This window comes from Phoenix dactylifera, chromosome 18 (assembly GCF_051530095.1).
Source record: "Phoenix dactylifera cultivar Ajwa chromosome 18, Ajwa_hap1_PhDact_Kaust_v1.1, whole genome shotgun sequence".
In the NCBI taxonomy this organism is placed as follows: domain Eukaryota; kingdom Viridiplantae; phylum Streptophyta; class Magnoliopsida; order Arecales; family Arecaceae; genus Phoenix; species Phoenix dactylifera.
Window position 1 is genome coordinate 3,045,153 of NC_143207.1, and position 25,241 is coordinate 3,070,393.

At 39.8% G+C, this 25,241-nt stretch overlaps 1 pseudogene; it reads right to left on the reverse strand.

Moving 5' to 3' along the window:
- Window positions 1-780: 780 nt before the first annotated feature.
- On the reverse strand, window positions 781-878 carry LOC120105539 (small nucleolar RNA R71; annotated as a pseudogene).
- Window positions 879-25,241: the final 24,363 nt, after the last annotated feature.

The following is a 25,241-nucleotide window of genomic DNA, read 5'->3' on the forward strand; positions in this document are numbered from 1 at the left end:
CTTTCATCTGAACGGTCTGATTGATATTCTGATACTTTTACGACCATTAAATTAATATAAACTTTGCTGCTGTCTGCTTTGAATTTTCTGTGTTTAATTTTTTTTGGTTTAGAATCAGAATTTTATTATCATCATATCTCATTAACCCTTGTTGCTACTTGAAAATTGATAAGAACTTTAAGAAAAGATCAAGGTTAATCATTATATAAAAAAAAAAAACAAACAAATAAATAAACTCTGAAATTTTGTATGCTAGGTTGGAATAGGGACAACACTGGACGTCTGAGTCGACAACCTTTTGACAATTCCTTAGGACACATCCTTGAAATTCCTTCGCAGTATCTCACACCTTGTGAGATGGCAAATTTTCCTGATGATGTAGGAAGTCACCATGGTGATGAAGGTAGACCCCCAGTTATGACACTTCGACAATACTTACATCCCACTAGGACTAGTCAACCTTCATGCATGATTATTCCTAAAAATGTAGGACACTTTGAAATCAAACCAGGAGTAATTCAATTGCTGCCAAAGTATAATGGAATGGAATCCGAGAACCCTTATCTTCACCTTAAGGATTTTGAGGAAATTAGCATCACATTTAGAGTGCCAAATGTATCGGAAGATGTCCTTAAATTAACCTTGTTTCCTTTTTCCTTGAAGGATAAAGCCAAAACATGGCTGAACTCCTTGAGACCAAGATCGTTAGGAACATGGCATGATATGCAAAGAGAATTTTTAAAAAAGTTCTTTCCCGCACAAAGGACTAATTTTTTGAAAAGGCACATTAGTAATTTTCAACAAAAAGACCATGAAACATTTTATGAATGCTGGGAGAGATTTAAAGATTTGCTACTCTCTTGTCCTCATCATGGGTTTGAAACATGGAGAACCATTAGTTTCTTTTACGAGGGATTGTCTCCACAATTAAAACAATTTATAGAGACTATGTGCAATGGTCTATTTCTGGAAAAGCAACCCGATGAGGCATGGGACTATTTAGACTCTCTCGCAGAGACTGCACAATTATGGGATACAGGGGATAGAGTGAATAAACCTTTGCCTAAGACTACTAGCATTCCACACGGGGGCCTTTACAACCTTAATACTCAGGATGATATTCAAGCTAAAATGGCAGCCCTTACTAGGAAGGTAGAGAAAATTGAACTTAGAAGGACTGAACCCGTCAAGACCGTAGAGCATAACAACGAGTGTTGTAGGATTTGCGAGATGCTTGGCCATCTCATCACTGATTGCCCCACAATACCCGCATTCAAGGAAGTCTTGCACGATCAGGCCAATGTTATGAATACCTATCAAAAATCTTTCAATAATCCTTTTTCGGGTACTTACAACCCTGGATGGAAGAACCATCCAAATTTTAGGTGGAGGAATGACCAACCTCAACAAGTATATAACCCAACTCCTCCACCTCCGCACCCTCATTATGCACATGCACCCCCTCAAAAATCCAGTCTCGAAGAAACTTTGCAATCTTTCATGCAAGGTCAAGCTAAAATCAATGATGACTTAAGAAATCAACTGACAACGCTGACCACTACTTTAAGTGCTCAAGAGAAGGGTAAGCTACCAGCTCAACCACAACCTAATCCTCAAATCTATGGCGGTAGTAATGCATCATCTTCAACTTCACATAAAGAGCAAGCAAAGAGTATAATAACTTTGCGAAGTGGAAAGATTATTGACCGACCAGTCCCAGAACAAACACAAGTCATACCTGATTCTGACCCTCCCAAGACAAAAGAAAAGGATAACGAAGAAACTGAAGCACCAACATCTACTGAAAAAATCAAATGTCCTTTTCCTGCACCATTTCCACAAAGATTAAAGCCCTTGCAAAAGCTTGAACCAAACTCTGAAATTCTTGAGCTTTTTAAGCAAGTAAAAATCAATGTACCTCTTCTTGATGCAATCAAACAAGTGCCTTCATATGCAAAATTTTTAAAAGATTTATGCACTGTCAAGCGTCGTTTAAATGTCAAGAAGAAGGCATTTTTGGCTGAAAATGTAAGTGCAATTTTACAGCATAACATTCTCCCTAAATATAAGGATCCAGGTTGCCCAACTATCTCGTGCATCATTGGCAATTTTAGGATTGAGCGAGCATTGTTAGATTTAGGAGCGAGTGTGAATTTGTTGCCATATACGGTATATGAGCAACTTGGTTTGGGTGAGTTGAAGCCAACAACTGTGACCTTACAATTAGCTGACCGGTCAGTGAAGGTCCCTAGAGGGATTATCGAAGATGTGTTGGTCCAAGTAGACAAGTTCTATTTTCCTGTCGACTTTATCGTACTGGACACACATCCGGCTTCCAATTCACCATCTCAGATTCCAGTCATCTTAGGACGTCCATTCCTTGCAACTTCTAATGCATTGATCAATTGTAGGAATGGTATCATGAAGCTTTCTTTTGGCAATATGACTTTGGAACTGAACGTCTTTAGTATAGGCAAACAACCCAGTGATCATGAAGAAAGTAAAGAAGTTGAATGGGTTGAAACCATTGCGGAAGAATATTTGTTAAAAGAAACATTTACTGAATCGGCCGACAATGGTTTGATAGATTGGTGTTCTGAAGGTACTGCTGATGATATGGTCCCACCTATTTTAGATAACTCGGATGTCATGATGGTCAATGGGTGGAGACCAAGAATAGAGGAATTTGAACAGTTGCCACCTCTAAAAGCAAAGATGTACCATCCCATGAACAAACACCTAAGCTCGAGTTGAAACCTTTACCGAAGGAACTCATGTATGCCTTTCTTGGATCCAAGGACACATTTCCTATAATCATCTCATCTGATCTGGATCATGCCCAAGAAAGAAAATTACTTGGTGTTCTAACGAAATATAAGGGAGCTTTAGGATGGTCTATTGCCGACTTGAAGGGGATTAGCCCTTTAATTTGCCAAAAACTTGATGCAAAAATAAAATTGTTCTCCCAAGTGCAGGAGAATCGCACAAGTAGTAAAATCTCGGAAGTCCGAGGTCGAATCCTCAGGGAACGAAATTTATAGATTATTAGCGTAATTTTTAGATTAATTAATTAAATAAAATTTGTGGATTAAAATGATGTTTTGATTTTCAGAAATTAAATGCAGAGAATAATAAACACAATTCAATGAAATAAAAATGGTAGGGATCTGGAATCCCCCTTGATGATATTGCATCCAAGGAATAAACTCTATGGTTCTTGATTAAAGATTAAATGTAGGATAGATCTAATCATGGTATATGTTTCATAAACATATGAACTCAATTTCTAAGCATTCATCGTGCTTTCTACGTCTACGACGAATCAAATACTAAAGCAATCCATATATCAATAATCATAATCCATTAAAGATCTATCTACGAAATAACTATGCATGGATTAAGAACATGTCAATAAATATAAATCATTGAAAGCAAAAGTTTAGAGTTTACTTCAAAGAGCAATACATCAAAGGTTCCTCCATCACCCTCCCTAGGACTTTAGCCTTCCATTTCCCACATTAATCCCCCTTTCATTTTCTTTCTTCTTTTTTTTTTTCTCTTTTCTTTTCGGAAACAGGGCCTCCCCTGTTTCCTCTCTCTGTTTTTTTCTTTGAATGGGGAAAGAGAAGGATGCGGGACGCTGGGTGGAAAAACTAGACATGATACTTAATAGTCAAAGAGCTGTATTTAGTAAGCCTAACAACAAACAAAAATTTCTTAAAAACTTCTTTGTAAAAGCCGGAGAAAGTAAAACCAGAAATGCAACTTGTTTTCGTTGTGGTAAAGTAGGACATATAGCCAATTTATGTAACCACAAAAATCCTGAAATTAAAAGAAAGATTAAAAAGATTTGGGTTCCAAAAGGAACCAACATTACTAACCTTGAAGGACCCAGAAATACTTGGGTACCTAAAATTGTATGATTTTCTTGTGTAGGAGTGTCTTGCAGCCAAGGTCGACAAAAACTGTTGGTACTTGGATAGTGGCTGCTCAAGACACATGATGGATGACAAGGAGTAATTTTTCACCCTAGAGCCTAAAAAGGAAGGTGCTGTGACTATTGGAGACAATAATCAAGATCACATCGTTGGTAAAGGTAAAGTACAAATTACCTCTTCAACCTTCATTGATAATGTACAATTTGTAGATAGTCTTAAGCATAACTTACTTAGCATTAGTCAATTATGTGATAGAGGTTTTGATGTTTTGTTTAAGCTATCTTTATGCATCATAACCAACTCAATTGACAATGGCTTAGTATTTAAAGGAATTAGACGTGGTAACGTCTATGTAGTAGATCTTGAAGATCTCGCTAAAAATAGTCCTTGCTTAGTAGCTAATGATACTAAGGTTAGTGATGTAAGTTGGTTATGGCACCGTAAATTAGGTCATGCAAGTATGGATACAATATCTAAATTAGTTAAAAGAGATTCCGTGATTGGTTTGCCAAAGCTAAAATTTGAGAAAAATAAAATTTGTGAAGCATGTCAATATGGCAAACAATCTAGAAGTTCCTTAAATTCATAAATTGTGTCTCTACTGCAAGACCCCTTGAACTACTTCATATGGATCTTTTTGGACCAACTAGAACCACAAGCCTTGGTGGAAACAAGTATGGTCTTGTCATTGTAGATGATTTTTCTAGATACACATGGATCATATTTTTAGCTCATAAAGATGAAGCATTTTCTGTATTTAAGAAATTTTATAAAGAAGTAGCCAACTCAAGAAATACTTCAGTTATAGCTATTAGGAGTGATCATGGAATAGAATTTGAAAATCATCTATTTGATGAATTCTGTAGTAAAAAGAGAATAACTCATAATTTCTCTGCACCTAGGACACCATAACAAAATGGAGTTGTGGAGAAAAAGAATAGAACCCTAGAGAAAATGGCTAGAACCATGTTGTGTGAAAGTAACCTCCCTAAGTATTTTTGGGGAGAAGCCGTTAACACATCATGTCATATATTAAATAGAGTTTTATTGAGACCCATTATAAAGAAAACACCTTATGAACTTTGGAGAGATAGAAAGCCCAAAGTAAACTATTTTCATATTTTTGGGTGTAGGTGTTTCATTCATAATAATGACAAAGATAACTTAGGCAAATTTGATTCCAAATCTGATGAAGGTATCTTTTTGGGATATTCTACATCAAGTAAAGTTTATAGAGTCTTCAACAAAAGAACCCTTGTTATTGAAGAGTCTATACATGTTGTTTTTGATGATACTAATGATGTCTCTTCTAGCAAGAGAGTAGTTTTTGATTATGATGCAGGGATACTTGAGGAAAAGATGAATGACATGACATTACAAGAAAATGAACCGAAACAGATTGGAGATACATCAACAAACCAAGAGGCAATTGTTGATCATGGGCTTACTAAGGCTTGGAGGTATGCTCATGGTCATCCTAAAGAATTAATCTTTGATGATCCATCTCAACCTATTAGAACTAGAGCCTCTCTTAGGAACTTAAATAATCATCTTGCATTTGTTTCACATTTAGAACCTAAAAACATAGAAGAAGCTGAGAGTGATGTAAATTGGATAAATGCTATGCAAGAGGAACTTAACCAATTTACAAGAAATAAAGTATGGAACTTAGTTGAAAGACCCACTGAATACTCAATAATAGGAACTAAATGGATATATAAAAATAAACTTGATAAAAATGGAATTGTGATTAGGAACAAGGCTAGACTAGTAGCAAAGGGCTATAATCAAGAAGAAGGTATAGATTTTGATGAGACTTTTGCTCCTGTAGCTAGACTTGAGGCAATTAGATTGTTACTAGCATTTGCATGCAATAAAGATTTCAAATTATTCCAAATGGATGTAAAAAGTGCCTTCTTAAATGGGTATATTAATAAAAAAGTTTATGTAGAACAACCTTCTGGTTTTGAGAATCATCAATATCCCAATCATGTTTATAAACTAAATAAAGCACTTTATGGTCTAAAACAAGCCCCTAGAGCATGGTATGAAAGACATAACAAATTTCTATTAGACCATGAATTTTCTAGAGGAAATGTTGATACAACTCTATTTTTGAAAAAGGAAAACAAAAATATGTTGGTAGTGCAGATTTATGTAGATGATATTATTTTCGGTGCTACTAACAATCGCCTTTGCGAAGAGTTTGCTGAGTTAATGCAGAGTGAATTTGAGATGAGCATGATGGAAGAGTTGAACTACTTCCTCGGACTTCAAATCAAACAATCCAAGGAAGGAATTTTCATCAATCAAGCTAAATACATCAAGGAAATGCTAAAGAAGTTTGATATGGATGGAAATAAGTCAATTGGCAACCCCATGAGCTCATCATGCAAACTAGACAAAGATTAATCAGGTAAATCAGTTGATCAAAAGCTGTATAGAGGTATGATAGGATCTTTACTATATCTTACAGCAAGTAGACCTGATATTATGTTTAGTGTATGCATGTGTGCTAGATATCAATCTAATCCTAAAGAATCACACCTAATTGCAGTTAAGAGAATTTTTAAATATCTCATAGGAACAAAAAACATAGGTCTATGGTACTCTAAAGAATCAAGCATAAATTTAATAGGGTACACTGATTCAGACTTCGTTGGTTGTAAACTTTATAGAAAAAGCACCAGCGGATCTTGTCAATTTTTGGGAGAAAACTTAATTTCATGGTTTAGCAAGAAACAAAACTCGGTTGCACTATCTACGGCTGAAGCCAAATATGTTGCTGTCGGGAGTTGTTGTGCTCAAATTTTATGGATCAAGCAACAACTTGAAGATTATGACATTAAACAAGATAAGATTCCCATAAATTGTGATAATACAAGTGCCATAAATCTAACTAAAAATCCAATTCAACACTCAAGAACTAAACATATTGAGATAAGACATCACTTCATAAGAGATTATGTGTTAAAGGGTGATGTAGTGCTTGAATTTGTTTGCACTGATGATCAACTTGCTGATATCTTCACTAAACCCTTACGTGAAGATCGATTTTGTATTCTTAGAAGAGGGTTAGGAGTGATTGATCCATTCTTATGATACTCCCCTCTAATTGATTGATTTTGATGATTAGCTTATGTTAGACATAGGATTTCTTATCTATGGTCATCAAATTAGTTTTTAAATCTTAGATATGTCCATAGCTCTCTCCTTTGGCACGGTAATAACAAGTTTGTTGGTTATGTGCCAGAGTTCGAGTCGACTCGAATAGATTTTAGAGTCGGCTCATGGGCGAGTCGACTCGCGCATATTTAGGAGTCGACTCGAGGTCGAGTCGACTCGCGACTTATCGGAGTCGACTCGAGGTCGAAAATCCGATTTTTAACCCTAATCGAAACGTTTATTCCTCACTTCTATTCTCGGCCGCCACTGTTCCAAAATCCTAGAGTCGTCTCCGACCTCGTCTCCGACCCGTTCTAGGTCCTCTTCCTCGAGTTTTCTTCCATTTCTCTTGTCCATCCCTCGATTTGTAGGTCAAAATGCCTAGGAAAGTCGTTGTCCCAAGCCGGAAGAGACATCTCTCCGCGAGCGGCACCGAGCGACGGTCCAAGGCACGGAACGAACCCGTGAGGCCACCACCTCCGGTTCCTTCCCCGCCCAGGCCGGTTCCCTCGCGTCCGTGCGCCGGAAGGGCAGTCTCTACCAGGAGGAAAGTCAACTTTGACTTCCTCTCCCGGGAAGGGTTCACCCTAGGGCATCATCTTAGGGCTCAAGGGTTAGAGTTGTTCTGTTCTTTAGACCTCCCTACCTACCCAGGATTAGTTAGAAAATTTTATGGGAGTTGTTAACCCCCTAATGGATTTTGATGAATACAAAACACTAGAGTAAAATTCCATTATATCTTAACAATTCAATTGAGAAATTCATGTGTTTTATTTAGAATATTGTTAAGAAATGTCTAGGCAAGTTCCCATAATTTTTATGAATTTATTGAAGAATATTTTGAGCTAAAGAAAAAGTTCAGGGACAGCCGAGACGTCTCCTGATAGTTTCAGAGACGTCTCTGGCACAAACAGGAAGAACTGGCACACTTGGAGACGTCCCCGGCTCCTGTCGAGTCGTCCCCGCGTTAGCGGAGTCGACTCTCTCAGTAGCGGAGTCGACTCTCTCAGTGGCGGCAGAAAGACGCTTTTCAAGGGATATGCGCGAGACGTCCCCGCTGTACGCGGAGTCGTCCCCGCAAGCAAAAAGGAGACTTCCCGAGTCGTCCCCAAGATGGCGGAGACGGCTCTCTCAGGGTTTTTCAGAGAATGGTTTTTTCGGTGATAAGGAAGCGGAGTCGTCCCCACTCAAAAAGCGCTAACACGCCGAGACGTTCCCGTAAAGTGCCGAGTCGACCCCAGATAAAGTAAAAAGTAAAATCCTGTAGGCGAGACGTCTCTCGTTGTAGCGGAGACGTCCCCGGAGCGCCTGGGACGCGACTGACAGCTTTTCAGGTTTGATTTGAATTTCAAATCTTCTCTACTTTATCTCTAACGGCTATATTTGCTTTTTGGGCTATAAAAGGGAGCTCTTAAGTGCTTCTCAACAACTCTTCACCAACCAAAAGCAAAATCATTCAAGAGAGAAGTTAGAAAGAAAAGCTCAATAGAGTGAGTGCATTCAAGAAAGGAAATCAAGTGCTTTCAAGTCTCCCAAGCGATTTCAAGCTCATCCACTCTTGTGTGCTCGGGATTCAAAGCTCACACCCAACCCTACGCGTCCCACATCGGAAGAATCAACATCTCCCACGCTTCCAACGGCAAAAAGATTCTTCCGGGTTTCATTGTTCATAAGTGCTATATTTGCTTTCTAGAGCTTTTGTATCCTTTTGTACACTCTTTTATTGTGGTGCTTGTTCCAGTCAAGGGACTTGGAACAAGGGAAAGGGCGTCCCAAGCCTAAGAGAAATTGGGGGTTTTGGGTTTGTTGTGAGCCCGGTGTAAAACAACGAGTTGGGTAGTGAACTCGCAAAACTACCGTACTGTAATCTTGGATTATAGTGGAAATTCCCAAAGGCGCTTTGGGGAGTGGATGTAGGAGCGGTGAAGGCTCCGAACCACTATAAAACCGTGTGTTTGTGGTTGTCTCTTCTTATCGCTTTATCTTTGCTTTAGTTCATATATTTGTGTGTTTTATTTTTAAATTAGCCAAAAAGTTTTAAAACACCCAATTCACCCCCCTCTTGGGTGACCATCTCTGGGCAACAAGTGGTATCAGAGCGGGTGCTCTTATATTCCTTGAAAGACCTAACCGTCTTAGCCAAAGATCTAGATGGCAACACCCTTTAACAATGTTCCAGCCGAGGGGCAAGCAACCAATAGACCTCCACTCTTCAATGGGACAAATTATACCTATTGGAAGACTAGAATGAGAATCTTCATTCAAGCACAAGACTATGCCTTGTGGAGGGTTATAGTCAAGGGACCACAAGAACCATCACATGTGGTCAATGGCATTCGAGTTCCCAAACCTGAGGAGGATTGGGATGAGAATGATGATAGGATGGCTCAACTCAATTCTAGAGCCATGAACTCATTATTTTGTTCCTTAGATGTAAATGAGTTTAATAGAGTCTCCACATGTACTTCCGCTAAGGAAATATGGGATAGACTTGAAGTTACCCACGAGGGTACAAATCAAGTTAAAGAGTCCAAAGTGAACATTCTAGTTCACAAATATGAGTTGTTTAAGATGGAACCCAATGAAACCATCACATGCATGTTTACACGCTTTACTGATATAATTAATGGTCTAAAGAGTTTGGGTAAATCTTATACTAACCCGGAACTTGTGAGTAAAATTCTCAGGTCTTTGCCAAAAGCTTGGGAAGCAAAAGTCACGGCGATCATAGAAGCTAAAGATCTTAACACCTTGGGGCTAGAACAACTTTTGGGCTCATTGATGACGCATGAGCTCACGATGAAGCAGCATGAAGAAGAGTTGCCAAAGAAAAGGACAATCGCACTCAAGGCTACCTCAAGTGTATGTGAAGAAGAGAGCTGTGAGAGTGAAGAAGAAAGTCAAGATGAGGACTTGGGTTTGATAGTAAGGAAGTTTAAAAAGTTCATGAGAAGAAAGAAACCCTTCCCAAGAAAGAAATTTGGAGGGAGAAATGATTGGGAAAAAGAAAAAGAAAAAGAAAGAGACCCAATTGTATGCTATGATTGCAAGAGACCGGGACATATTCGTTCCGAATGCCCTCAACAAAAGAAGTATTTTGGAAAGAAGAAGAAGAAGGCATTGAAGGCAACTTGGGATGATAGTGACACATCATCCTCCGAGGAAGAGACCGCCAATCTATGCTTCATGGCGTTCGAAGATGACGAGGTATGTCAAAACCCAACCATAAATTTTACTTTAGAAGAATTATATGAAGCCTTTCAAGAACTTATGGGTGATTGTAGTATGTTAGGAGCAAAGAATAAAGAATTAAAAGCCTCCAATCAAAAACTGAAGGAAAATATCGAAAACCTATTAATTGAAAAGGAGAGCGTTAAAAATATTAACACTACTAACCTAGAAATCAAAAATTCAAAACTTAGCATTGAAAATGAAAAGGCAAAAACACTAATTAAGGAATTAAATCTGAAAGTAAAATCCCTACTCGATAATATTACCTCACTTGCACAAAACATTGAATCTCTTAGAAAAGATAAGGAAGAACTAGTTAAAGAAAATTTGAATCTTAAGAATGAGGTACATAAGTACAAACCAATTGTTGAAAAATTCACACAAAGCTCTGAAAAATTAAATCTCATTCTTTCAAATCAAAGAGCTGTTTTCAATAAAGCCGGATTAGGATATAAAACTAATAAACAACAAAAGTATCTAAAGAATTTCTTTGTAAAAGCAAAAGATGTAAAAACTGAAAAACCTACATGCTTTCATTGTGGAAAGAATGGACATAAAGCCTACTCTTGTATTGAAAGAAAAATTCAAACTAACAAGAGTACATTTGTGAAAGCCAAAAACATAACTAAAGTATGGGTGCCTAAGGGAACCAACCACACTAACCACGAAGGACCCAAGAAAACTTGGGTACCTAAAAGCTTCACATGATCATTTTGCAGGTATGCCTTGCAGCCGGAAATAAAAAGAGAATGTGGTATCTTGATAGCGGTTGCTCAAGGCATATGACCGGTAACAAGAGTCTCTTCGTCACCTTGGAATCAAAAGAAGGAGGAGCAGTCACATTTGGAGACAATGCTAAAGGCCGAATCATTGGTGTTGGTAAAATCTCCATATCACCCTCCTCATTTATTGATAATGTATTGTTAGTTAATGGACTAAAACATAATTTATTAAGTATAAGTCAATTTTGTGACAAGGGCTTTAAAGTGTCATTTGAATCGTCACTATGCATAATTAGTAGTCCAATTGATAATGAGATCATACTCACAGGACATAGGCATGGAAATATTTACATGGTAGATCTTGATGATCTCACCATGAAGGATGGCCAATGTCTTGTAGCCATGAATCCCAAAGTCAATGAGACTAGTTGGTTATGGCATCGTAGGTTAGGGCATGCTAACATGGATTTAATCTCTAAATTAATTACAAAGGATCTAGTCAAAGGGCTACCAAAAATAGACTTTGAAAAGAATAAAATTTGTGCTGCATGTCAATTAGGGAAACAAACAAGAAGTTCCTTTAAGTCTAAGAACATAGTTTCAACATCAAAACCCTTAGAACTAATTCACATGGATTTGTTTGGATCCACTAGAACTGCTAGTATAGGGGGTAAGAAATTTGGTCTTGTAATTGTTGATGATTTTTCACGTTTTACATGGGTTTCATTTCTTGCACATAAAGATGAGTCCTTTCCCGCTTTTATTAAGTTTCATAATAGAGTTTCGAATGAACTCAATCTTAAACTAAAAGCAATTAGGAGTGATCATGGTACCGAGTTTGAAAATCAGTATTTTGAAAAATTTTGTGAAGAAAATGGTATCAATCACAACTTCTCGGCACCTAGGACACCCCAACAAAATGGGGTGGTAGAAAGGAAGAATCGCACACTAGCAGATATGGCTCGTACCATGTTGTGCGAATCGGATCTACCAAAGTATTTTTGGGCTGAAGCAATAAATACCTCATGTTATATTTTAAATCGTGCTTTAATTAGATCCATCTTAAAGAAAACACCGTATGAATTGATGAAAGGTAAGAAACCAAATATAAGTTATTTTCGTGTTTTCGGTTGTCGATGCTTTATTTTGAACAATGGAAAGGACAATCTCAGTAAATTTAGTGCTAAATCAGATGAGGGAATCTTCTTAGGTTCTTCCTCATCTAGTAGAGCATACAGGGTCTTCAACAAGAGAACTCTCGTTGTTGAAGAATCCATTCATGTTGTTTTTGATGAAACTAATGGAGATTCTTCTAGAAAAGAAGAAGATGGTGATGCAGGTATACTTGAAGACGGGATCAAAGAATTCTCCATACAAGACAAACAACATGAGGATGAGATCAAAGAGGATACAAATCAGCAAGATGAAGAAGATCAACCTCCATCAAGAAATCAAGATCTTCCTAAAGAATGGAGGTATGCACATGGTCATCCAAAGGATCTAATCCTTGGTGATCCTTCACAAGGTATAAGAACTAGATCCTCTTTAAGAAACACTAGTAATTATCTTGCTTTCGTTTCACAAATAGAGCCTAAATCACTAGAAGAAGCTGAAAAAGATGATAATTGGATGAATGCTATGCAAGAGGAATTAAACCAATTCGAAAGAAATGAAGTTTGGACTCTAATGAAAAGACCCCCTAATGTTTCAATTATAGGCACCAAATGGGTATATAGAAATAAACTAGATGAAGATGGGATAGTAATAAGAAACAAAGCTAGGCTAGTGGCCAAAGGATATAATCAGGAGGAAGGAATAGATTTTGATGAAACTTTTGCTCCTGTTGCTAGGTTAGAGGCTATTAGACTGCTTTTAGCATATGCATGCTTCATGGATTTTAAACTCTATCAAATGGATGTAAAAAGTGCATTCTTAAATGGCTATATAATGGAGGAAGTTTATGTAGGACAACCTCCAGGTTTCGAAAATCACTTACATCCAGATTATGTGTATAAATTGCATAAAGCATTGTATGGACTTAAGCAAGCTCCTAGGGCATGGTATGAAAGATTAAGTAATTTCCTAATTGAGAACAAATTTAAGAGAGGAAATGTAGACAAAACCCTCTTTATTAAAAGAAAAGGAAATGACTTATTGCTTGTACAAATTTATGTGGATGATATAATTTTTGGTGCTACTAATGATAGTCTCTGTCAAGAGTTTGCCAAGCTTATGCAGGGAGAATTTGAAATGAGCATGATTGGTGAGCTCAACTTCTTCCTTGGGCTACAAATAAAACAATCAGAGGAAGGCATCTTCATCAGTCAGTCCAAATACATCAAGGAAATGCTGGAAAAATTCAAGATGAAGGATGCAAAGGAAATCAGCACACCCATAGGCTCAAGTTGCAAGCTTGACAAAGATGAAAAAGGTAAAAGTATAGACTGCAAATTGTACAGAGGTATGATAGGCTCTCTACTTTACCTTACTGCTAGTAGACCAGATATATTATTCAGTGTTTGTGTGTGTGCTAGATACCAAGCATGTCCTAAGGAATCACACTTGCAAGCTGTTAAAAGAATTTTTAGATATCTAGTAGGGACATCTAATGTAGGCTTATGGTATTCTAAACAATCTGATATAAATTTAACTGCTTATTCTGATGCTGATTTTGCTGGGTGCAAACTCGACAGAAAAAGCACAAGTGGCACTTGTCAATTCTTGGGTGCCAATTTGGTTTCTTGGTTTAGCAAGAAACAAAATTCAGTTGCCTTGTCCACAGCTGAGGCTGAGTACATTGCAGCTGGAAGCTGTTGTGCCCAAGTTCTCTGGATCAAGCAACAACTTGAAGACTTCGGTATTAAAATGGACAATATACCAATTAAGTGTGATAATACAAGTGCAATCAACTTAACAAAAAATCCTGTCCAACACTCTAAGTCAAAGCATATAGAGATTAGGCATCATTTTATTAGGGATCATGTGCTGAAAAATGATGTGATGATTGAATATGTATGTACTGAAAATCAATTAGCTGATATCTTTACAAAGCCCCTTTGTAAAGACAGATTCAATTTCTTAAGGAATGCTTTGAGCTTGTATGATCCTAGCAAATGAATTGAACTTGTATTGCATTGCTTTGCTACTCGAACTAGTAATCCATCTCAAGGCAAACATAAGTGAAAACATGAATTCATCTAAACTAAATGACGAACTGTTTGACTTTCCGGAGGATGGTTACCCTCCCTTGGACTCTTCATGGAGATATTTTCAGAGCCTATTTCATAGGTATTCGAAATTTGGTCAAACGTTCCTCATTTCAATATTAATAATTCAAAAATCATTATCAAATTTTTATAGGATGTATCATTGAGGGGGAGGATCACAAACAAATTCACTCTAAGCTTATCAAAAGAGATCATATTGATTGGGGTGATTAAACAAAAAAGGGGAGAAGATAGAATACAGTCTGAAATTTTTCAGTACCGGAGACGTCTCTGGCAAATCGCAGAGACGTCCCCCCAAGCGGAGACGTCTCACCTTAGTCGCGGAGACGTCTCGGGGACCGAATGAGGCCTTTTTAAATAGGTCAAAATCGCTCGAGCCGACTCGAGCTTTCTCCCTCATTCCCGACCAAAACGGAAAGCCCTAGCCTCCATTTGCCCTAAATCACAAACCCTAGCATCCATGGCACCAAAGAAAGCTAGGACGACCCGTGGGAAGCGACCTAGAGTAGCGGGCGACGGTGAGGAACGGCGGGAAGAACCCTCCGCACCTTCTCCTCCGGTTGCTCCGCCAACCACAACGATTTCCTGTGCAAATCGCACAGTCACAACCGGTAGGTATATAGATTTTGCATTTTTAGATCATGAGGGGTTCTCTATTGGAGAGAGACTCCGAGCCCAAGGGTGGGAGCATCTTTGCACCCTCAATACCTCGACCTACCCCGGCCTTGTTAGAAAAATGTTTAGTGATATGGCTTTAGGGGACTTAGGGTTCACCGCACATGTCCGAGGGACATTAGTAGAAATTAATGAGGACATCTTATCCACTGTTTTGCAAATCCCTAGGGACGGCGAGGCTCCAACCTCACATCCCCAAAGGGAAGTAGCTCTAAACTTAATTTTAGGAAGAGAGGACTGCGGCCCTCTTGATGTTGTCAACTCCCAGGACCTAAATGCAGAGATGAGACTCCTTTTAAGCATTGTCAACCGGGTCCTATTTCCTAAAACCGGTCGCTTCGATTTTGTTTCGGAGCGAGACTTAGTTATAATGCATCACATCCTACTAGGGATCCCTCTAAACCTTCCTAGACTCATGCTAAATTACATTGCCCTATGTCATAGGTATTCTAGATTTAGTATACCCTATGGCATGATCTTTACCTTAATCTTCAAACACTTCAAGGTTTCCATTCCATCAAATGAACCTGCAAAGCCCTTAAGAAACACCGACTATTACAATGAGGGCTCAATGAGAAGAATGGAATTTCACAAGATAGATGGGTCTTGGGTCAAGGTTCCAAAAAGAAAAGCACAAACCATAGAGGCTGAGATCCCACATCATGAGTCTGACCATCACTCTCCTCCACCTAGCAACATGGACATCCCTGATATTCCCTCCAGCTCAGCTGGACCTTCCACATCCATGCCACCACCTCCTCCAGTCAGTGGGCCCTCCTTCCTATCAGAGGAGCAGATGCACACCTTAGCATCTGTTATTTGTCAGCAGATGAGGGAGGAGATGAGATCCATGATGTCTGCAGAGCTGGCCCCCATCAGACAAGAGCTGCAGGAAATTAAGGCTCAAATTGAAGCCCAAGAGCAACAAATAGTTGAAGTGGGTGCCACCCAAACCTGCAGATCATTAGAGCTCAAGGACAGCTTGAAGGCCATTTCCAAGAGCCTCAAAGAGTTGACAAAGCCAGATGGCAATGTGGGCACCTTAGTTGCCCAACTTAGAGGCAGAATTGAGATGGCAACCTTAGAGTTTGAAGCACTTGTGGCAGGTTTCCACAAGTCACAGGGAGATCACTTTAAGACCCTCATGGATTCTATCAATGGTTTCATAGATGCAGCCTGTAAGGCTTATGCACAAAGTACAACTGGTAGGCCCCATGAGCAACGACGCCGATGATGGATATCCTGTAGGATCTTCTTTTTGTAAATCCTAGGCCATTTTGAAACACTTTTGTATTAGAAATCAATACTTGTAATGATTTCTTCTTTTGACTATGTACTGACTTCAAAGATCTACAATGACATATGAATGAATACAATTTCTTTTGAAAACCTTGTGTACATTGCCAATTCTGTGTATGTGTTTCTGTGATTGTGTATGTGATTGTGTGATATGCCATAAAAATCCTACCACATACCTTGAGTATTCAAGTTTGATACAAAGAAACAATGCACATAAAACAGGGGGAGCACACCTTGAATATGCTGAATTTTACTAAAAAGGATAATTTGTCCTTCATGTTGATGACAAAAAGGGGGAGTAGATATTTGTATATTGAAAAGGGGAGTAGAAATTAGATATTGTATATTGAAAGGGGGAGTAGACATGGATATTGAATATGGAATGCAAATTTTTTAATCATACTCCAAAGTTGATTTAGAAAAGATAAAATTGAAGAATATTGATTTTAAGATAATTGCCCTTCTGGAAAAGAAAGGGGGAGTCAAAAAGAATCTAGCTTTCAATTATCTTCAGCATCAATATTTCATTCTAACTTGATTCAAACTCAGTTCATATGATAAAATCATTTAAGAACTATAAAGATCAATCTTATGCACAAGAAAAGAACTGAAAATTGAATATTTTGAGTGATGCACATTGTATCTAGTTCAAATCAAAACATTATACTTGTATATCTGATCAATACTGTGTATATGTTTAAATTTCAAATTTTGCATATACTCAGTGTTTTGTCATCATCAAAAAGGGGGAGATTGTTAACCCCCTAATGGATTTTGATGAATACAAAACACTAGAGTAAAATTCCATTATATCTTAACAATTCAATTGAGAAATTCATGTGTTTTATTTAGAATATTGTTAAGAAATGTCTAGGCAAGTTCCCATAATTTTTATGAATTTATTGAAGAATATTTTGAGCTAAAGAAAAAGTTCAGGGATAGCCGAGACGTCTCCTGATAGTTTCAGAGACGTCTCTGGCACAAACAGGAAGAACTGGCACACTTGGAGACGTCCCCGGCTCCTGTCGAGTCGTCCCCGCGTTAGCGGAGTCGACTCTCTCAGTAGCGGAGTCGACTCTCTCAGTGGCGGCAGAAAGACGCTTTTCAAGGGATATGCGCGAGACGTCCCCGCTGTACGCGGAGTCGTCCCCGCAAGCAAAAAGGAGACTTCCCGAGTCGTCCCCAAGATGGCGGAGACGGCTCTCTCAGGGTTTTCCAGAGAATGGTTTTTTCGGTGATAAGGAAGCGGAGTCGTCCCCAAAGCGGCGGAGTCGTCCCCACTCAAAAAGCGCTAACACGCCGAGACGTTCCCGTAAAGTGCCGAGTCGACCCCAGATAAAGTAAAAAGTAAAATCCTGTAGGCGAGACGTCTCTCGTTGTAGCGGAGACGTCCCCGGAGCGCCTGGGACGCGACTGACAGCTTTTCAGGTTTGATTTGAATTTCAAATCTTCTCTACTTTATCTCTAACGGCTATATTTGCTTTTTGGGCTATAAAAGGGAGCTCTTAAGTGCTTCTCAACAACTCTTCACCAACCAAAAGCAAAATCATTCAAGAGAGAAGTTAGAAAGAAAAGCTCAATAGAGTGAGTGCATTCAAGAAAGGAAATCAAGTGCTTTCAAGTCTCCCAAGCGATTTCAAGCTCATCCACTCTTGTGTGCTCGGGATTCAAAGCTCACACCCAACCCTACGCGTCCCACATCGGAAGAATCAACATCTCCCAAGCTTCCAACGGCAAAAAGATTCTTCCGGGTTTCATTGTTCATAAGTACTATATTTGCTTTCTAGAGCTTTTGTATCCTTTTGTACACTCTTTTTGTTGGATTGCCCCACAGCGGCGCGACGTTCGCGGCGGAATCCGCATGCCGGGCCCGGTGCATCGCATACGCCGGAACAGGATCGGGTAGATTTCAAAATTTTTCTGAATCAAAACGATTCAGAACCCTTTTGAATTAAGATGGGGACTAAACTAAGATCTAATAATTAATTATGAATTGTTAAACTACTAGAAAATCAGAAATATAAAATTTCAAATGAAGATCTCATCTTCACCTTTGTGCGGGTAGAAGAACACCGCAACCGATGATCGTGGTTTGGTTCCTTGTAGCCGCACAAACGTCCGGCCTCTACAAGTATCCACACGAGGTTGCTGAAGATCAGAGATGGAGCTTCACCAGGGTGCTAGCTCCTTGCAAAAGCCTCTCTTGGATGTCGAAGAAGAAGGAAGAAGAAATCACAAGGATCCCACCTTGTGCAGCCTTCAAAAGGAAGAAGAAAACCCTTCACCTTTTTATTCTTTTCTCTCCCTATTTGCTGATTTAAAAATCCCCAAAAATCCCTCTTGCTGCCCCACGGCTGGGAGAAGTTCTTCTCTACAAACATGGGACGTGGGGCTCCCTTTTTATGGGGTTCAAAACCCTATGCGCCAGGAAACCTATTCCTAATAGGTTTCCTGGTGCCTTTCTTTATTGGCGGGCCCCTTGATTCTTGGAAAGAATCAAGGGGCGTTGGCTCCCAGCAAAGAAGGAGAGGGGGCCACGCCCCTCCTTGTCCTCTTGGCTGCCCCCTCTTGCCTATTTTGACCCCTCAAAATAAGGCATCAAGAGGGAGGCTCCAATAATAGGAAAAATGCTGAATTTGGCAGGATTTTCAAGGACTCGATCTAGCCAACTTTTGACTAGGATTTGAGTCAAATTTCTTTGGGTCAGACCCAACATAATTTGACTCAATTAATCAGCAAAAGACTTAATTATAATCTAATTATAATTATTTAATTCTTCCATTTAACTCACTAACTCTTAGTGGGTTATTTTGTACATCAATCTTATTGACAATTGACATTGTGATTCTAAATCACAAATCGACAATCCTAATAATCAGAACCTCTAATGTGTGTGACCTCATAGGTTCTAATCTGACTGGTAATGAGACATATTGAGATCTCCATCTCAGTATCATTGAAAACTCCTTTCAATGGGTTGGAACGATTCCAACTCTACTCATTAGGGTTTATCGATCATCAAGATAATCCCTATGAGTCCCACCATCCACCAGTGACACCTAGCAGCATGTAGTGGCTACCCAGCAGAATAGAATGATGAACCTCTAGGTGCAGTTGTCATGTGTTACAGTCCTTCTATCGTGGATCCCTACAAGACGGAGGTCATGGATAACTCGTCAAACCCCTTCGTCTGTCATATGTCAAAATTTATTCGACTTAAGTTCGAGAGTGGAAAACTCTTTCTCCACTGTGCATACTGCCCCGGCCGAGGTCTTACGAACTCAGTCTTATAAATCACATAGGATCTCTCCTTATCTATCAAGGTCGATAGATTCCATATAGGTGCATACCCTACTCCTACAGTAAACTTACTGCAGCCAATCTACACTGCATGGACCCATATGGCTAGAGACCATGTATGTGTGCAGTCAAACTACAATAACCTCACTGTGAGTAGCCGAAGCACCGCAGGTCAAAGGACCAGTCACACTACTGCAACATCAAGCAAGTCACTGATGAGTGGATAGACATCCAAGTGACTTCTTGTCTTGGTCACGCTCAGTACCCTTGTTCTCTAACAAGCACCTGCACTATCATTTCAGTGTCCCTACACTGTGGACTCAAGTCTCGTCCATCCAGAAGGAAAGTGATCTGTGCACTGATCGGATCGATCACCGTCCTCGTGATGATCCATTGATCAAGAGCATTTAGAAACTAATCACCAATGATACATGGCTCAAATTCTCAACTCTTGAGAATATGTATCATCATCTTATTAATTTCTTGGACGATTCATAGACACATAAACAATATGAATGAAAAGATGCCTTTTATTTATTCAATAATAAATAGTCAAGTACAAAATTATGTCCCTAGAATCAATAATGTGTCAGCCAAATTGGCTTCTAGGGCATACATCTAACAATCTCCCACTTGCACTAAAGCCAATTGGTCATATATCTTAGGCCCATCTTCTCAAGGTGGGCTTCAGTCTTTTGCTGACTCAGCTGCTTAGTGAACGGGTCTGCCACGTTATCCGCGGAGTCTACTCTCTGCACCTCTACATATTTCTTCTCAACATAGTCGCGTATGAGATGGAAGCGCCGCTCTATATGCTTAGACTTCTGATGAGACCTTGGCTCCTTAGCAAGGGCTATGGCGCCATTATTATCGCAGTAGAGTGTTATGGCATCTGATGTCATCACGTCCAACTCTGCAATGAATTTCTTGAACCAGAAGCCTTCCTTAGCAGCTTCAGAGGCGGCGATGTATTCGGCTTCCATAGTAGAATCAGCAATGATCGGTTGTTTAGAACTCTTCCAATTTACCGCACCACCATTGCACAAGAATACATATCCAGATGTTGACTTCCTGTCATCGACATCAGTCATGAAGTCTGAATCTGTGTACCCTTCTACTTTTAACTCTGATGATCCTCCAAAAACCAAGAATAAATCTTTAGTTCTTCTCAAGTACTTAAGAATATTCTTCACAGCTGTCCAGTGTTCTTCACCTGGATTCGACTGATATCTGCTTGTGACACTCACAGCAAGAGCTATATCAGGTCGTGTACACAGCATGGCATACATGAGGCTTCCTATTGCCGATGCATAGGGAATCTTGCTCATGCGTTGAATCTCTTCAGATGTGTTGGGGCACATCTTCTTGGAGAGATGAATTCCATGCCTAAGGGGTAAGAGACCCCTCTTGGAGTTTTCCATGCTGAACCTCTTCAGCACCTCCTCTATGTACATTTTCTGTGACAGGCCAAGCATCCTTTTAGATCTATCTCTATAGACCTTTATTCCCAAAATATAGGATGCTTCCCCAAGGTCTTTCATGGAGAATTCTTTTGACAACCAGACCTTGACCGAGGTTAGCATGGGAATATCATTCCCAATCAGGAGAATGTCATCTACGTACAGTACGAGAAAAACGACAGCACTCTCACTAACCTTTTTGTAAACACACGGTTCCTCTTCGTTTTTGATGAAATCAAACGTTTTGATTGCTTCATTGAAACGAGTGTTCCAACTCCGAGATGCTTGCTTTAGTCCATAGATGGACCTTTGCAGCTTGCAGACCTTGTGATCTCCATCACTGGAAGTGAAACCCAAAGGCTGTTCCATATAGATATCTTCATCAAGATATCCATTCAGGAAAGCAGTTTTCACATCCATCTGCCAGATTTCATAATCATGAAATGCTGCAATGGCAAGCAATGTTCGGATGGATTTTAGCATGGCTACAGGTGAAAAGGTCTCCTGATAGTCAATGCCTTCGCGCTGACTATACCCTTTCGCCACAAGCCTTGCCTTATAGGTCTCTACCTCTCCATCCGAACCTATTTTCCTTTTGTAGATCCATTTGCATCCAATAGGTACAATACCTTCTGGTGGGTCTACTAAGGTCCAGACTTGGTTGGAATGCATGGAGTCTATCTCTGACTTCATAGCTTCCAGCCATTTCTCGGAATCGATATCAGATATCGCCTCGTTGTAGGTTTTGGGATCCTGTATGTGATCCCTATCTCCCACTAGGAACATTTCCTCGGTATCCTCTTCTAGTATACCTAAGTATCTATCGGGAGGATGGGAGACCCTACTAGATCTACGAGGTAGTCGAGGGACATCGTGTACTGGCTCTGTATGAATGGGTTCAATAGGATTCATGACTCGTTGCTTTTCAGAGACTTTCTCTTCAAGCTCAATTTTTCTCCCACTGCCTCTATCAAGGATAAACTGGTTTTCCAAGAAGATGGCATGACGGCTCACAATCACATTGTGATCCTCTGAGACGTAAAAATTGTATCCTAATGACTCTTTAGGATATCCTATAAAACGAGCACTTATGGTCCTAGCCTCTAGCTTGTCCGCCTGTAGTCTTTTGACGTGGGCCGGACATCCCCAAATCTTGAGATGACCAAGACTTGGTTTCTTACCATGCCATATCTCATATGGTGTGGTAGGAATGGATTTAGAGGAAACTCTATTCAATAAATAAATTGCTGTGAGTAAGGCATCTCCCCAAAGGAACATAGGTAAATCAGTGAAGCTCATCATGGACCTGACCATATCTAATAGGGTCCGATTCCTCCTCTCTGACACCCCGTTGAGTTGAGGTGTTCCCGGAGGTGTCCATTGTGAGACTATGCCGTTTTCTTTGAGATAGTCCCGGAATTCCCCACTAAGGTATTCTCCTCCTCGATCTGATCGAAGAGCCTTAAGAGGTTTTCCAGTTTGTTTTTCTACTTCATTCTTGAACTCTTTGAACTTTTCAAAGATTCAGACTTGTGTCTCATAAGATACACATACCCATACCGTGAATAATCATCGGTAAAGGTAATGAAGTAAGAATAACGTTCCCTGGCTAGCACATCGAATGGGCCACATACATCTGTATGTACTAGGGTAAGTATTTCAGTGGTCCTCTCCCCATGTCCTACAAAGGGCAGTCTAGCCATTTTTCCTTGAAGACAGGACTCGCAAACTGGATATGACTCGGAAGTCAATGAGCCTAAAAGCCCATCTTTATCCATTTTGTTCATTCTATCTTCTCCAATATGGCCAAGCCTGAGGTGCCACAAATATCTTTGGTTTATCTCATCCCTGGATCTTTTGGATCCTTTGGCACTCACATCTTGCTCGGTAACATTCACAGATACATCCATATGTAAATGATAGAGACTGTCGATCATGAAACCACGTGCGACTATTTTATTTCTTAAATAAATAGAACAGCAGTCTTTGTCAAATGTAAAAACATGACCTTCCTGTGCTAGACATGAAACAGAAATCAAATTTCTGCTAGCAACAGGTACATAATAGCAGTCTCTAAGTAATAAACTAAAACCAGACGGTAGTCGCAGATGGTAGGTGCCCACAGCCACAGCAGCAACTTTTGCCCCGTTGCCAACCCGAAGGATTACCGCACCTTCCGCCAGCCTTCTACTTTCCTTTAGACCCTGCATGGTAGTGCACAAATGAGCACTAGAACCAGAATCTATAACCCAACTAGAAGTAGAAGAAACCGTTAGATTAGTTTCAATTATGAGCAAGTCTATACCTTCTGAAGGTGTGTCAGCCTTCTTGTTCTTCAGGCTCTCGAGGTATGAAGGACAGTTCCTTTTCCAGTGGCCGTCGACATTGCAGTGGAAATATTTTTCTTTGTCATTAGCCTTTTTCTTTTGAACTTCCTTCTTTGGCTTCTTGTCTTTCTTCTGCTTCTTAGCAGGCTTCTTTTTCTTCCAAGTAGACTTTCTCTTGGAACCAGAAGTCAACTCAGCAGCAAGGACATTGCCCCTTGAACCTTTCAAGGCTCCCTCAGCAGTTACCAACATGTTTATCAGTTCAGTCTTAGTGCATTCAATCTTATTCATGTGGTAGTTTACTATAAACTGACCAAATGAATCAGGAAGTGACTGTAGGATCAAATCCACTTGTAATTCCTTGTGCATGTCCATACCGAGCTTCTCAAGCTCCTCTAGATCCTTGATCATAGTCAGACCGTGATCATGGACAGACTGCCCCTCGCGCATCTTCGCTTTGAAAAGCCTCTTGGACACTTCAAAACGAGCTGTGCGACTCTGCTCACCATACAACTCTTGCAGGTGTGCCAGTATGTCCCTAGCAGTCTTCATATTTTCATGCTGGCATTGGAGTTCATTTGACATGGATGCCATCATATAGCATTTTACTCTAATGTCATCATCCAACCACTTTTTATGCATCTCACGCTGAACATCAGTAGGACGTGTTGGTAGTGTGGGGATATCTGAATCGAGTATGTAGCCTATTTTCTCACAGTCCAAAACAATTTTGAGATTTCTAAGCCAGTCCTTGTAATTGGTTCCGGTCAGTCGGTTGGTCTCAAGAATACGGGTCAAAGGGTTTGAAGCCGACATTGTATCTGCAGAGAGTAAAGATTCTAGTTAGACTTTTGTACTTGATCCTAATCTGTTCTAAGGTCTTTTAGAACAAATGTAACTCCCACTATTTTCTCGAATCCCTCACACTCCCCTGGTAGGGAAACGGAAATCCCACACGACTAGGGTTTCTAGTGGGTACTGCGGTCCCATCAATTTACATGCCACCTCACCTAACAGTTATTGGTGACACATAGATTGATGAATGTACAACTCTTGTACAATGCTTCTGAAGCATGTTGCAGTGTAACTTGGTCTCTAAGCCATGAAAACCTCACCTAACAGTTATTGGTCCCATTTCTTAGTTAAGTCAGACCCACCGTATAACCGTAGGAATAAAGTCGTCATTGGGTCCTCACCTAACAGTTATTGGTGCCCAACCCCACCTTTACCCTACAATATCTCATGTCTATAGAGAGGTCCAGCCCCCCGATGCAACTTGACCACTGTGTCCAGCCGAGACAAATCAACATCAGAAAGGCCTTAGCAGCTCTACTACAGTGGAAGACCTATTGACTTAATATTGGTTAATCAGGTCTTTAGTGTTTGCAACTTGAGCTCTTCATAAGAGGTAATCGAACAATTGGCCAGGTAAGCAGGTGGGAGGCTTCCCTTACTCAGAGAGTAAGGTCTTAATTAAGTAACCACCTTTCATGCTTTCCTAGACACCAATTAGATCAATTAATCTAATATGACTTGCTCATGTCGGTTCACTCTCGACTTGATTGAGGAGGTTTTGATTTAGGTCTTAATTGGATTTGCTACATCACATGTAAACCTATCTACCCGACTCTCATTCACATCACATGCAAACGGTACATCACAGGCAGTTATAATCGCAGCATCAAATTAAAGCTAAACTTTAACTAGGTGATGATCATGGATTCTAATTAGGTCGTATTACAAGCACATGCACATCAATCGATCAAGTGGTCTTCAACTCTTGAATTGGTTCCAAGCCTCCTTGATTCGATCCTTGATCAACTCTTGATCCCATCGCCATCAACTGCTTAGATCACCTTTCATCTCATGCCTTGTCTTCAACTTGATCGTTGACGTA